Source organism: Pseudophryne corroboree, chromosome 6 (genome assembly GCF_028390025.1).
Source record: "Pseudophryne corroboree isolate aPseCor3 chromosome 6, aPseCor3.hap2, whole genome shotgun sequence".
NCBI classification, from domain to species: domain Eukaryota; kingdom Metazoa; phylum Chordata; class Amphibia; order Anura; family Myobatrachidae; genus Pseudophryne; species Pseudophryne corroboree.
Window position 1 is genome coordinate 582,995,104 of NC_086449.1, and position 16,480 is coordinate 583,011,583.

The window sequence follows — 16,480 nt, forward strand, 5'->3', positions numbered from 1 at the left end:
TTCACCACTTTCATTCTATGTCAATCAATAAATATACTCCGAGACACAGTATTATAGTAAAATCCAGAAACACATTTATTGGTGCATATACAGTAAGTGATATTAACAAAACAGCATGCAATTCAAAAGAATGATAAGCAAACAAGAATTAATATTCAAACAGTGGCAATTCTAGGCGTGTGCAAGCTGGGAAACTGCCCAGGGCGCTTGAACAGATTTGATCCCTATCAAGATGGTATTATTGTACCACTATAATAAAAAGTACACCAAAACAAATAATCCACTGTTTTCTATTTTTTTTTTATGTACAGTACGCCACAAAGTCCAAGTCAAAGGGCAATCAATCTCACAGTCCAGTCTAAGTTCACTTTTGTCAATATTTGTTAAATAAATATTATCTTGTAGATCCCAAATCCTTTGCTACTACAGTAACACTGAAAGGTTGCAAGTAACATAACCAGTGACTCTATTTTACAAAGTATTTGTCTTGGTGTGCCATCGGTTTGCCATCTACTGGATTGACATTTATACTGCAACTTCATAAGTCAAGATAAGCTGACTAATATCTCGTTATTTTCCTGTGAAATAGATCTTGAGATATGTGCATATATGTATTTATATACAGTATTACTGTTCATGTTTGGGGTGTGCAATATATGTCTTTATTGCTCCTCTCCCTGATGTCACATCAAGATAATACATATCTCAGTATCTTTCTAGGTCACTAACCTATCCACTAGTAAATACTCGATTTTCAAATTCCTTCAGCATTTATGCATGATGCTAGAACGAAGAGACTAACAGACAAACAAAAATTCAGATTTTTTTTTTTTGTCTCTATAGTTCATACAGAGTCCCAAGGACTATGGGGGGCATGTAATAAGCAGTGATAAACTGGAGAAGTGAGCCAGTGGAGAAGCTGGCCATGGCAACCAATCAGCTGATCTGTATATTTTTATAGTATGCAAATTATAAAGGTTACATCAATGCTGATTGGTTACCATGGACAACTTCTCCACTGGCTCACTTCTCCACTTTTATCACTGCTTAGTACATGTCCCCTTATATTTCTCAAAAAAATTATATGTACAGACACAACCATTACAACTTTATTATAAGTATACATAAATAGTTTGCATATATTACACTATTGGAAGATTTTTCTCTATAGAGCCTTCAGTCCAAGCCCAAAAATTACAACTATGGCTTAGATATTGGATGTCATCTCAATAGCATAAATTTGGTACAGAAAGATTTATCTTGGTACTTGAAGACAACCATATTGCATAAGTTGGAGTACTTATCTTCAAGTTGGGTTATTTTCTACATTTGATTTGTCACAAATTATTGCATAAGAGCACAGTGCTCTTATATCAGTATTACACTATAGGGCAAATTCATCACTAAGTTTTAGCAATTTAAAACTAGTTGCTTATGATACATGGTGCTGATTGGCTAGAGCACAATTTATTATATGCAACAAGTTTTAAATAGCTAAAACTCATTGATAAATAGGATCCTATATTATTTTTTCTTTCTATGGTCCATATTATATTATCCATATTCTCGAAAGAAAGACAGAGGATATCTTAAAAGAAACAGCACAATTTGAAGAAAAGTTGGAAGCTGATATGCAGAGTAAGTACAGTATATGTCATTGGATATATCAGCTGCTGGGGAAGTTCAACCATAGAGGGGATCTTCTGCAAGACAAACTATTGCTAACCAACTAAGAGGTATATTGAAGAATTTACAAACATAGCACTCAGTGAGCCTCAAGATATCCAGAAAACAAAACGAAAATCTGATTGGTGTGAATGGAAGTCCAAGATCGGGAAAAGAACCTTGTAAGGTGTAAAAAGTGTGAAAAGCATCAAGATTCGTGATAGTGACAGCAGTTCCAAGTTCAAGAGTTGAGAGACTTTTGTTATGGTTCATGCTGTAAGTAAATGATTTTTTTTCTAATGTGTTTTCCAAGAAGGTCAAGCTAAAGTCATGTGATACATTGATGACTTTTCATGTGTTTAAGCCAATGTTTTTTTGCATGTGGCCACAAAAAAGCTGAAATGAAATGTTTGTGCATCATGGCTAGGCATGTGCAGAGGCCATCTTATCTTTTCACTGTGTAGAGTGACTCTGTGGGAGACAGAAGTCTCCTACTTAGCTCCTATGAGAGACCTGGTTAAGACCTGCAAGCCACAAAGTTGTTTAGACATCCCTACACCACTACATGTTTGCAACATACACTCACTGGATAGCAAGTTGTATAGAACCTCACTTTGCTTAAGCTATGCTCCATCACCAGTGTACATGCAACAGCAAGCATGACTGTACCTGCTACATTAAACCAACACCACTGGCTAAGTAACTGAGCTGTTCTTAGTTTGACTCATACACTGGTGTGTGCTTATATATCTTTGCAATATCAACAGCTGCGCACAAATCATTTACAAAATTATATATATTTAAGCCTCCATTGGACAATATTAATACAGGGGAGCTTCAATAAACCCGTAATAAAAAGTTACATATATTATAAGTTGGGCTGTGTGCACCCTAGGCATAACTGGTTTCCTTTTCTTGTCCCCTCACTATGGGGATCTGACAATATATCCTTAACCAAACCAGTTGGTAGCACCATATGAACCTTAATTACAGTACATATCTTTGTGGAGAACTTGATACCCTTACACTGATCCATTACTAACAATAAGGAAGGTACCCCAACTACTTGGCTGAAATAACGCCATCTTTATCTTTGTGCGAGTTACTCTCCAGAGGTGGTGGGAATTCAGGGGGTAATTCTGAGTTGATCGCAGCAGCAAGTTTGTTAGCAATTGGGGAAAACCAAGTGCACTGCAGCGGGGCAAATATAACATTTGCAGAGAGAGTTAGATTTGGGTGGGTTATTTTGTTTCTGTGCAGGGTAAATACTGTCTGCTTTATTTGTACACTGCAATTTAGATTTCAGTTTGAATACACCACACCCAAATCTAACTCTCTCTGCACATGTTATATCTGCCTATCCTGCAGTGCACGTGGTTTTGCCCAACTGCTAACAAAATTGCTGCTGTGATCAACTCATAATTAGGCCCTCAATCTCTCCATTTTTGGAACCTTGTATATATATATATATATATATATATGTGTGTGTGAAAGCCCTCACTCACTGACTGACTGATTCATCACTAGTTCTCTTAGTTCCTGATATGTTAGGAAGCTGAAGTTTAACATAGGTATTCTTCAGGTGGGAATTAGAATCATGATACAAGATCCATTTTGTACTTCCTGCATGGTTCCAGCCAGAGATCACATTCGCTCACCCATATGATAGAATCCGATGCCTGGCACAACTGAAGGCATGTGACTGACCAAATCAGAGCCCTGTGAAGGAACTTCTTTAAGAAGGATTTGTGCTGTGTATGGAGAGAGTCACAGTGTTTCATGGCCACCCACCACCTGGTTCACTCTGCACAAGACTACATGAAGAGGAAATAGGTTTGACAAAGAGGGGACTCCTTAAAGAAACCTTTATGAGAATCATCACACATCGAACATGGTAAATTTGGGTACACTCCCTTCACTTAGGCTTAACTTCACTTTTGGGGTGACTATAAAAAGGCGCATCTGAGGTGGAGGAAGATAAATATCCTTAAAAGAAACCTTTATAGGTTGAATATATACCATCCTTGTGTGAGTATGGTATGCCACATATGCATGTGTGAGAGAGAGAAGTTTGGGATTAGCAATTCCTCTTCAATCTGAACTTTACTCACCTTTAAAGGGGGATCTATAATCTCCCTTTTGCAAGAACTACTACACCATTGTGTTTCTATTTTTCTTTCCACCTATAAGTATTCAACCTTCATCCATTGAGAGGAGAAAAGAACCTAAAAGGTACCATCCTGTGGGAACTGGAACTGAGAAGAATATAAGAAACCATTATATTCTCTATTCGTGAGCGCGAACGATTACGTTGGTATCTTTTTATTATGTTTTTTTATAAAATAGGTGCTTTTATATTACCATGACAGTTGTTCAGCATTAAGTGTGTGCAGGATCGCTTTTTTTAATGTTTTTGTACAAAAATGGTCCTGTCACTTTTTACCTTATCTGCTATGGGTGATACTTGGGTAACGCCAAGAACCAAGACCCCCAGGGTTTTGCCCAACTGCTAACAAATTTGCTGCTGCAATCAACTCTGAATTACCCCTCTATTCCGGTCACCGTTCAGGTTCCATTCCAGTCATCATTTATGTGACTAACCTGGTATCTTTTTGTCATCATAAAGTACTTGCAGTGAATCATGGACGTTGTTCTTTAATAAAGTTTTATTCATATTATCTGCCTCCGGGCTTGTCACTGCTAGAACAGCAACAATTCTTCCAAGTACATGCACCATACCTGGTTAAAGCCTCCTCACTTCATTCATATTCCCTCTGTGTCAGCTCCATCTACAAACGCCTACCCAAACCAAACCCAACCCTCAGGCGTGACACATTAAGACGTCTCAAATTTACATCTCTATAGATTTACCACATTTTTAAAAGTCATTTAGATTTATAACGGTGAAAATCATAAACATCTGTGCAAAGAACAGGTAGAACTGTGTATATATATATAGAGAGAGAGAAACAGGTTGGTTTTGCCTTGTAAACGATTGCTTCTTTAAAGAAATTGGTGGACTTGCACAAAATCCCGCTCCTCCAGCAACTCGGAGGCTATTACATTTAGCCCTAGTGTATAAAAATAACCTGAACTGTATTTATCAAGGACGGCATATACTGTACAGTTATATAGGAATTTTCTTGGTTGACAAAGCCTGAACCAAAGCAGCACATTAGTTTATGTAGTAAACATGTCTTTGCATTTATTGTCTTCTCAGATGTTGAGCCCATTTTTCTTCCTTCTCAAGCATACCCAGCTGATTGCACCTATTGTAGCTCTGCCAGAATGGGCATTTATTACATAGACACTCCTGTTAAGGGTTCTCTGTTACATCAGTAACTCCTCTAATTAAACTCACTCAGTCAGTTGTCTGCAGCCTGAGTAGCGGAATGTGTTGGCGTTTGATGTCCTTCAGCATTTTTAGGTCTCTCTTTCTGTTATTGACCCTGCTTCTTTTAGAACACGTGTTTGCTTGTGACTATGACCTTCTTTTTTTGCTAAGTGGCCTGTGTGGACTTTATGTTGTCTTTGATTTCTGTCTTGTCCTTCAGTATAATCAGCTGCTGCATAGTGATTCTAGTTCTGAAGACAGTGTGCTGTGGATCCCTGCTGTGACTGTGTAGTCCTAGACTCCCATGCCAGGATCCCTGTTGAAAAGCAGAGTTGCTAATGTTTAGTCACTGGGAGCATGATGGGTGACGTGTGCTACACTACACGCTATATTATTATTACAAACACATACTGTATGTAGAAAAAGTCACTGGAAAATCAATTGGCAATAAACAGACTTTCAGGCAATAATTGCTGGTAAATAATTTAAAATAAGTTAGACAATAGCACATAGCAGTTTGTGAGCAAATATCCCGCTGAGCAGATTTTAGTGCATGGATGTTGTGTGTCAGCAAAAGCCAGTGTCATGTTCTAAAAACCCATTCCTTTCACCATTTGGAGAGGAATATTTTAATATTTTTTCCATGAAGGATTGCCGGACAGTCACCCTATCGCTACTGACTGAGCCTGGATGTTCATGAGAATCAGGCAAACAAAATAGCATAATGTGGTGTCTTAAAAAGGAAAAAAAATGCACAGCATTTCATCATGGAGACAAGAGGGACTGGGGGCAAGGCAGCAGCTCACAGAGCGCAGACTATGCCCCCACAGTGATGAAACACAAACAGGCGTGGCTCGCGATCACAGCATTACCACAAAGCGTCGCCCCTTTTACTAAGTTGAAAGTTGGGAGGTATGTGATGAGATCATTGCACTGTTACTGCTTGGGAAACAATACAATTACTGCATGTAGGGAAGGGAAGGAGATGATTGGTGCATGGACTGATGAGAATATTTAAACTTTTACATCAGCTCTTGCACCAGCTTTCAATCGAGGTTCTCTATCATATGAACACACACACACAATATGGCACTACTGCAATTGCTACTGGAAAAATGTAACACAGTTATGGGAGATGTTAGCCTGTATGTACAGCATGAGTACACGCTTCTCGGCCTTTTGGTTAAGATCAAGTGTAGTACCTGCTCGAGGGAAACACTTGGTGGAGTACCTGTTCTTACACTAGGAGCGTGAAAGGTTCCTAGTGTGGAATGGAGAAACACCTTGTGGAGTACCATGCCGGGGTGTGGCAAGGCCTCTGGTCGAGAGTGGATAAAAACTGGGCTTAGTATCTGCTACCTTCTTAGGGGTTGAAAAAGGACCCCTTACGTGGAGCGGGAACGGCCTGGTCTAGTATCTACTCTTGTACTGGGGGTTGACCCTGGCACAGAGTGGGTATGAAGCTTGGTCTGGCTGAGAGGTCGGGAGCAGCTAGAAGCTCTAGGTGTTTTGTGCCCTGGAACTGGAAGGGACAGGGGTGCCGGAAATGCACTGGGGATTTGGACCACCAATGCACGAAGGCACTTTAGCACTTAACACTTCAACCCTTCCTGTCTGCACCCACTTCCCTTTGCCTTTGCCCTGACCTTTTGGCTAGGGCAAGGATCATTTTTTTATCCCCCCCCCCCCCCCCCCCCCCGGGCCTTTTGGCTGGAGTTTATTTATTTATTCACGCACGTGTTTTGCACTTTTGCATGACACCAGCACTTATTTTTGTCTAGTTTGTCAAGTCACGGTTTTTTGTTTGCGGTTTAGGTGACACCCTTATGGGCCACCCTCTTCCCTAGTTGCTGAGGCCCTCTCCTTTTGGAAGCTTTGGCCAACCTTGGGGATACACGATGGTCCCTCTGTGCCTCAGCAAGGGGGGACCCACAGTCCTTTTTTCCCCTCAGTAGACCTTTTGGCTCTGAGGGGTAGGGGAGTAACGGGGCCCTTCTCCTTTCAGAGAGGGTCCAAGAACCTACGCATGTTTGGTCACAGATACTGGGTGGTGAAGCTACGCACCTCCGGCTTCAACAGAAAAAAAATGAGTACACGCCGCGGTACCTATACTATCTGAAAGAGCAATAAGAGAAGATAATTGTGGCATCATTTATCCAGCTAAAGAGTCAAATGTCATACCTCCCAACTGTCCCAAATACAGTCACACTAACTGAACACTGTCCCACTGTCCCACCCGCGGGCTGCAGTGTCTAGTTGGCGGGGGTAGGGGACAGTTGGAAGAGCCAGTGATAACCACTGCTCTGCTTTGCAAAGCAGCCATGATCACTGAATAGGTGTGGCATCTATCAGTGTAGGGAGTGGAGCCGGGGGCATGCACAGCCGCTCAGGAAGCGCTGGGTATGCCCCCAAAATGACAAATATGGGGGTCGCGGCAAGACGCTTTGCCCCTTCACTTGAGGCATGTTTTTGTTCCTACAGTATTTTTAAATCTCAATAACATTCCAGTCATTTACACAGCTCACAATATTGTGTGACCACCTCACAGCTCACAATATTGTTTTCATCCATTTTAGGCCCAATGCTGCAGCGTGCCTGCTGGTTACTAACCCCCATAATGGATATTAAAAAGGACATGCACAGTTTAACAAACCAAGCACTTCAGTGACAGAAACTGACACTTTTGTGGCTGAAGTGCTTGCTTTGTTTGGAGCCCCACAAAACTATTTTTGGATGGACTATCTCTGATCACTAATGAGGAGTTTGATGATGACGGTGTTAATTACATTATAATCTTGTAAAAAAATTCATGAATTTGCCGTAAATTACGTAACATGGAGGAGGTGACTAGATGGCTAATGTCCCTACCTCTACTAACTTTGGCCTCACAAATGGAGCAGATGCCTTCACAAACATTGTCAGGATTTGGGTAAAAATAATCCCACACCCAAGAGGTGGCTTTATTGGTCTTATGCATAGGCATCACAATGGCTTTCTTTTTGTCATGGGCAAGAACTGCAGCTACTGGTGCCTGACTTACACAAACAACATTGTCAATATTGTCAGTGTCAGATAGTAATACACACATACCCCCTTATCCTGTTGCACTTCCACACACAAATCGTCAATTTCTATCATGCCCTCATCTTCATCATCTTTTCTCTTACGTCCTAGAGGATGCTGGGGACTCCGTAAGGACCAAGGCATAGACGGGCTCCGCAGGAGACATGGGCACTAAGAAAGAACTTTAGGTATGGGTGTGCACTGGCTCCTCCCTCTATGCCCCTCCTCCAGACCACAGTTTATTACTGTGCCAGAGGAGACTGGGTGCATTACAGGGAGCTCTCCTGAGTTTTCCTGAAAAGAAAGTATTTGTTAGGTTTTTTTATTTTCAGGGAGCCTGCTGGCAACAGACTCCCTGCAGCGAGGGACTGAGGGGAGAGAAACAGACCTACTTTAATGTTAGGCTCTGTTTCTTAGGCTACTGGATACCATTAGCTCCAGAGGGAATGGAACGCAGGTCTCACCCCGCAGTTCGTCCCAGAGCCGCGCCGCCGTCCTCCTTGCAGAGCCGGAAGACAGAAGCCGGGTGAGTATGTGAAGAAAGAAGACTTCAAATGTGGCAGAAGACTTCAGATCTTCACTGAGGTAACGCACAGCGGTAGTGCTGTGCGCCATTGCTCCCACACAGCACACACAAACGGCAGTCACTGTAAGGGTGCAGGGCGCAGGGGGGGGGCACCCTGGGCAGCAATATGGACCTCCAAAGGTGGCAATAAACTTATATACAGGCTGGGCACTGTATATAAGAGAGATTCCCCGCCATATTTTGAATTTTTAAGCGGGACCGAAGCCCGCCGATGAGGGGGCGGAGCTTGTTCCTCAGCACTCACCAGCGCCATTTTATCCACAGCACACCGCTGAGAGGAAGCTCCCCGGACTCTCCCCTGCTTACACTGTGAAAGAGGGTTTTAAAGAAGGGGGGGCACATAATTTGCCACAAATAGATAATTACAGCGCTACCTGGGTAAACATATAGTGTGTTTTTTCCTGGGTCATAAGCCCTGGGTGTGTGCTGGCATACTCTCTCTCTGTCTCTCCAAAGGGCCTTTGTGGGGGAACTGTCTTCAGATAAGAGGTTTCCCTGAGTGTGTGGTGTGTCGGTACGCGTGTGTCGGCATGTCTGAGGTAGAAAGCTTTCCTAGTGAGGAGGTGGAGCAAATAAATGTGGTGTCTCCGTCGGCAACACCGACACCTGACTGGGTGGATATGTGGAATGTTTTAAGTGCTAATGTAAATTTATTGCACAAAAGGTTGGACAAAGCTGAGTCCAGGAATTATGCAGAGAGTCAGGCCCTGCCTGCCCCTATGTCGCAGGGACCCTCTGGGCCTCAAAAGCGCCCACTGTCCCAGATGGTAGACACTAATACCGACACGAATTCTGACTCTAGTGTCGACTATGATGATGCAAAGTTACAGCCAAAGTTGGCTAAAAGTATTCATTATATGATTATTGCAATAAAAGATGTTTTGCATATCACAGAGGAACCCCCTGTCCCTGACACGAGGGTACACATGTATAAGGAAAAGAAACCAGAGGTAACCTTTACCCCTTCTCATGAGCTGAACGAGTTATTTGAAAAAGCTTGGGAATCTCCAGACAAAAAACTGCAAATTCCCAAAAGGATTCTTATAGCGTATCCTTTCCCGACCAAGGACAGGATACGGTGGGAATCCTCCCCGAGGGTAGACAAAGCATTGACACGCTTATCCAAAAAGGTAGGCTACCCTCAGGGATCCTGCTGATCGCAAGCATAAGGCTACATTAAAGTCCATTTACACACACTCTGGTACCTTACTCAGACCGGCGATAGCGTCGGCTTGGGTTTGTAGCGCTGTAGCAGCGTGGACAGATACCTTATCAGCGGAATTGGATACCCTGGATAAGGATACCATTTTATTAACCCTGGGTCATATTAAAGATGCTGCCTTATATATGAGGGATGCTCAAAGAGACATTGGCCTACTGGGTTCTAGAGTCAACGCTATGTCGATTTCTGCTAGACGAGTCCTATGGACCCGGCAATGGACAGGTGATGCCGACTCAAAGAGGCATATGGAGGTTTTACCTTACAGGGGTGAGGACTTGTTTGGGGAAGGTCTCTCGGACCTTGTCTCCACTGCTACAGCAGGTAAATCAAATTTTTTGCCTTATATTCCCTCACAGCCTAAGAAAGCGCTACATTATCAAATGCAGTCCTTTCGGTCAAATAAAAACAAGAGAGCACGAGGATCGTCCTTTCTTGCCACAGGTAAGGGCAGAGGGAAAAAGCTTCCATCCACAGCTAGTTCCCAGGAGCAGAAGTCCTTCCCGGCCTCTACAAAATCCACCGCATGACGCTGGGGCTCCGCTGAGGGAGTCCGCCCCAGTGGGGGCACGTCTTCGACTTTTCAGCCACATCTGGGTTCACTCACAGGTGGATCCCTGGGCAATAGAGATTGTTTCCCAGGGTTACAAGCTGGAATTCAAAGAGGTGCCTCCTCGCCGGTTTTTCAAATCGGCCCTACCAGCTTCTCCCCCAGAAAGGGAGATAGTCTTAAATGCAATTCAAAAATTGTGTCTTCAACAGGTGGTGATCAAAGTTCCCCTCCTTCAACAAGGGAGGGGGTATTACTCAACCCTATTTGTAGTCCCGAAACCGGACGGTTCGGTCAGACCCATTTTAAATTTAAAATCCTTGAACCTATACTTGAAAAGGTTCAAGTTCAAGATGGAATCGCTCAGAGCGGTCATCGCCTGTCTAGAAGGGGGGGATTTTATGGTGTCCCTGGACATAAAGGATGCATACCTTCATGTTCCCATATATCCACCTCATCAGGCGTACCTGAGATTTGCGGTACAGGATTGTCATTACCAATTTCAGACGTTGCCGTTTGGGCTTTCCACGGCCCCGAGGATTTTCACCAAGGTAATGGCGGAAATGATGGTGCTCCTGCGCAAGCAGGGTGTCACAATTATCCCATACTTGGACGATCTCCTAATAAAAGCGAGATCACGAGAGCAGTTGTTGAACAGCGTGTCACTTTCACTGGAGGAGTTACAGCAACACGGCTGGATTCTCAATATCCCAAAGTCACAGTTAGTTCCTACGACCAGTTTGACCTTCTTAGGCATGATTCTGGATACGGAAAAGAAAAGGGTTTATCTTCCGATAGAAAAGGCCCAGGAACTCATGACTCTGGTCAGGGACCTATTGAAGCCAAAACAGGTGTCGGTGCATCACTGCACTCGAGTCCTGGGAAAGATGATGGCATCTTACGAGGCCATTCCTTTTGACAGGTTTCATGCGAGGACCTTCCAATGGGACCTACTGGACAAGTGGTCCGGGTCACATCTACAGATTCATCAGTTGATCACCCTGTCCCCCAGGGCCAGGGTATCTCTCCTGTGGTGGCTGCAGAGTGCTCACCTTCTGGAGGGTTGCAGATTTGGCATTCAGGACTGGGTTCTGGTGACCACGGACGCGAGCCTCCGAGGTTGGGGAGCAGTCACACAGAGAAGAAACTTCCAAGGTCTTTGGTCAAGTCAAGTGACTTGTCTCCACATCAACGTCCTGGAACTGAGGGCCATATACAACGCCCTTCGTCAAGCGGAGACTTTGCTTCGCGACCTACTGGTTCTGATCCAGTCAGACAACATCACCGCAGTAGCTCATGTAAGCCGCCAAGGCGGCACAAGGAGCAGAGTGGCTATGGAGGAAGCCACCAGGATTCTTCGCTGGGCGGAAAATCATGTAGGCGCACTGTCAGCAGTGTTCATTCCAGGAGTGGACAACTGGGAAGCAGACTTCCTCAGCAGACACGATCTACATCCAGGAGAGTGGGAACTTCATCAGGATGTCTTCGCACAGACTGCAAGTCAGTGGGGCCTGCCCCAGATAGACATGATGGCGTCCCGCCTAACTACAGAGGTATTGCGCCAGGTCAAGAGACCCTCAGGCGGTGGCAGTGGACGTCCTAGTGACACCTTGGGTGTTCAAGTCGGTCCATGTGTTTCCTCCTCTTCCTCTCATCCCCAAGGTGTTGAGAATAATAAGAAAAAGAGGAGTACAGACAATTCTCATTGTTCCAGATTGGCCACGAAGGGCCTGGTATCCGAATCTGCAGGAAATTCTCACAGAAGATCCGTGACCTCTTCCTCTAAGACAGGACCTGCTACAACAGGGGCTCTGTTTGTTCCATGACTCACCGCGGCTGCGTTTGACGGCATGGCGGTTGAACGCCGGATCCTAACGGAAAAGGGCATTCCGGATGAGGTCATTCCTACTCTGATAAAGGCTAGGAAGGACGTGACAGCTAAACATTATCACCGTATATGGCGAAAGTATGTTTCTTGGTGTGAGGCCAGGAATGCTCCTACGGAAGAATTCCATCTGGGACGTTTCCTTCACTTCCTACAGACTGGAGTGAATTTGGGCCTAAAATTAGGCTCCGTTAAGGTTCAGATTTCGGCCCTATACATTTTCTTTCAGAAGGAATTAGCTTCTCTCCCAGAAGTTCAGACTTTTGTGAAGGGAGTGCTGCATATTCAGCCTCCTTTTGTACCTCCGATGGCACCTTGGGACCTTAACGTGGTGTTGAGTTTCCTTAAGTCGCACTGGTTTGAACCACTTAAAACAGTGGAATTAAAATATCTCACTTGGATAGTGGTCATGTTGTTAGCCTTGGCTTCGGCTTGGCGAGTGTCGGAATTGGCGGCTTTGTCTCGTAAAAGCCCCTATCTGGTTTTCCATATGGATAGAGCGGAATTGCGGACCCGTCCTCAATTCTTGCCTAAGGTGGTTTCATCTTTTCATATGAACCAACCTATTGTGGTGCCTGTGGCTACACGAGACTTGGAGGATTCCGAGTCCCTTGATGTGGTCAGGGCTTTGAAAATTTACGTAGCCAGAACGGCTAGGGTCAGAAAAACAGAGGCACTGTTTGTCCTGTATGCTGCCAACAAGGTTGGCGCTCCTGCTTCAAAGCAGACTATTGCTCACTGGATCTGTAACACGATTCAGCAGGCTCATTCAACGGCTGCATTGCCATTACCAAGATCGATTAAGGCCCATTCCACTAGGAAGGTGGGCTCTTCTTGGGTGGCTGCCCGAGGGGTCTCGGCGTTGCAATTGTGCCGAGCTGCTACTTGGTCGGGTTCAAACACCTTTGCAAAGTTCTACAAGTTTGATACCCTGGCTGAGGAGGATCTCCTGTTTGCTCAGTCGGTGCTGCAGAGTCATCCGCACTCTCCCGCCCGTTTGGGAGCTTTGGTATAATCCCCATGGTCCTTACGGAGTCCCCAGCATCCTCTACGACGTAAGAGAAAATAAGATTTTAAACCTACCAGTAAATCTTTTTCTCCTAGTCCGTAGAGGATGCTGGGCGCCCGTCCCAAGTGCAGACTACTTCTGCAAGACTTGTATATAGTTTTTGCTTACATAAGGGTTATGTTACAGTTTTCATCAGTCTCGGTCTGATGCTGTGTTGTTTCATACTGTTAACTGGTTCGTATATAGCCTAGTTATACGGTGTGAATGGTGTGGGCTGGTATGAATCTTGCCCTTGGATTAACAAAATCCTTTCCTCGTACTGTCCGTCTCCTCTGGGCACAGTTTCTCTAACTGAGGTCTGGAGGAGGGGCATAGAGGGAGGAGCCAGTGCACACCCATACCTAAAGTTCTTTCTTAGTGCCCATGTCTCTTGCGGAGCCCGTCTATCCCATGGTCCTTACGGAGTCCCCAGCATCCCCTACGGACTAGGAGAAAAAGATTTACCGGTAGGTTTAAAATCTTATTTTTTTTTATTGTTTCCCATATGTACAGATTATTATTATTATCCTTTATGTATATGGTGCCACATGGGATCCGCATTGCCCAGTTACAGAGTACATAAACAAATAGGCAAAACAATAAAACAATGATTTACAGCTCAAGACAATATAGGGCAAGTACAGGGTATAGAAACATAGCTGCATCAGCAGACGACACTGAAATAAATATCAGGGTGGCAAAAAACTGGGGGATTTGGTGCTGTCAAAGAAAATATTGAAAGGAAGATATGTTAAGTCAGAGATGGAAAAGCACATGAGGGAAGAGGGCCCTCTACAGGGGAGGGGCACACAGACAGGGGTGACACACATGGGGTCGAAACTGATTGTGGGACAGAGGGCTTAGGATGAGAGAAAGCTGGGTTTAGTGAATAAGTGGGTTTTGATAGCCCATTTGAAGTTTTGTAGAGAGGTGGAGAGTCTGAGGGGGAGAGGTAGAGAATTCCAGAGAAAGTGGAAAAGCACATGCAAAATCATGGTGGTAGGTGTGAGAGGAGGTCATCAGTAGGCAGGGGAGGAAACGTGCATTTTTGGAATGAAGAGGACAGGCAGGAGTATAAAGGGAGATAAGGTAAGAGATGTAAATGGGAGAGGAGTGGGTGAGGGCCTTGTAGGTGAGTGTGAGAAGCTTAAATGGATTCTAAAGGGGAAGGGGAGCCAGTGAAGGGCTTGTAAGAGACGGGAGGCGCATGCAGTATGTTTGCTGAGGAAGATGAGCCGCAAGATCAGCATTGAGGATAGATTGGAGTGCAGAGAGGCATTTGTCAGGGATGACAGATAGGAGAAGATTACAGTAGTCCAATCTGGAGAAGACCAGTGAGTGGATAAGCATCTTAGTGGTATCCTGGGTGAGAAATGGTCTGGTCCAAGAAATATTTTTGAGTTGAGTTGAGAGAGGTGCTGAATGTGTGGTTTGAAGGAGTGGGATGAGTCAAGTATTACTCCAAGACAGCGCACTTTGGTGCTAGAGGAAATAGTAGTGCCATCAATAGATAATTAAATTTTGGGAGGTGAGGTAGTGCGAGAGGGTGGGAAGACAATCAGCTCAGTCTTAGACATGTTAAGTTTAAGAAAGCCCTGGGACATACAGGAAGAGATATCAGAGAGACAGTTTTATACATGAGTGAGGAGAGCAGGGGAGATGTCATGGGAGAAAAGGTAAATTTGAGTATCATCAGCATAGAGATGATATTGAAAGTCAAAAGATGTAATCAGCTCACCTAATGAGGACATATAGAGAGAGAAAAGCAGCGGACCAAGAACAGACCCTTGGGGACACCTAAAGTTAGTGGAAGTGGTGGGGGGGTGGAGTCATGAGAGTAGACAGAGAAAAAACAGTCAGAGAGGTAGGAGGATAGCCAGAAGGGGGCAAAATCATGCAGACCGAAAGAGTGAAGAATGTGCAGAAGAAGCAGGTGGTCCACAATGACAAAAGTAGCAGAGAGGTCAAGGAGAATAATTAGAGAGTAGTGGCCCTTGGATTTAGTAGAAAGGAGGTCATTGCAAAATTTCATGAGGTCAGTTTCAGTGGAGTGGAGAGGACGGAAGCCAGACTGGAATGGGTCAAGCAGTGAGTGGGAAGGAAGAAAGGCAGACATGTTCAAGTAGTTCAGAGGCAAAAGAGATTAGAGAGATGGGTCGATAGTTGGAGAGACTGTGTGGATCAAGAGTAGGTTTTTAAAGAATGGGGGAGATGAATGCATGCTTGAAGGCAGACGGGGCAGTGCCTGATAAGAGAGATTGAGGAGGTGGGCAAGATGGGAACAGGCAGAAAGAGAGGTAGCGGAGGAGGCAGGAGGGGTCAGGGTCAAGTGGGGGGGACAAATGGATAAGGGCCATGACTTCCTCACCAAATACCTGGGAGAAAGATGTCAGAGTTGGTAAGAGGGATGGGGAGGAGTGGTAAGGGAGAGGAGGTAGCTGGTTGCTGATGGTTTAGTTGAATGAGATATCCTGACGTATGGAGTCAATTTTGGTGATGAAGTAAGTGGCAAAGTCAATAGGGGAGAGTGAGGAGAGGAGGGGAGGTGGGGGTGAACAGAGGAGGGAGTTGAGGGTGGCAAAGAGGCATCCAGGGTTGGAAGACTGGGAGGAGATGAGGTTCTTGAAGTATGATTGTTTAGCGAGGGAAAGGGCAGCACTGAAGGATGAGAGCATACATTTTAAATGGAGGTAGTCTGCCTTAGAGTGTGACTTCTTCCACTGTCGCTCTGCAGTACGTGAACATTTTTGCTGATACCTGGTGCATTTGGTGTGCCAGGGTTAAGGTGTTGATCTGCAAGGGTTAATGGTGGTCGGTGGAGTGAGTTAAGAGCATAAGTAAGGGAAGTATTGTATAGGGATGTGCCTTGTTCAGGGCATGAGAGAGACAGTATAGGAGAGAGAAGTGAGTCGTGCAGGGAGGATAGGGAGGTGTTGATACCCTTAATGTAACGTTTAGTGCTGGTAGCCTTAGGAGGTAGAGATGAGTAGCAGGTGGTGGTCAGAGAGGGGAAATGAAGTTGCTGGAGAAATCAGAAATATCACAGTGGTGAATGGGGACTAGATCCAGTGAGCTCCTATTTACATCAGAGGCAGAGGAGGTCCACTGGGAAAGACTGAGCGAAGATATA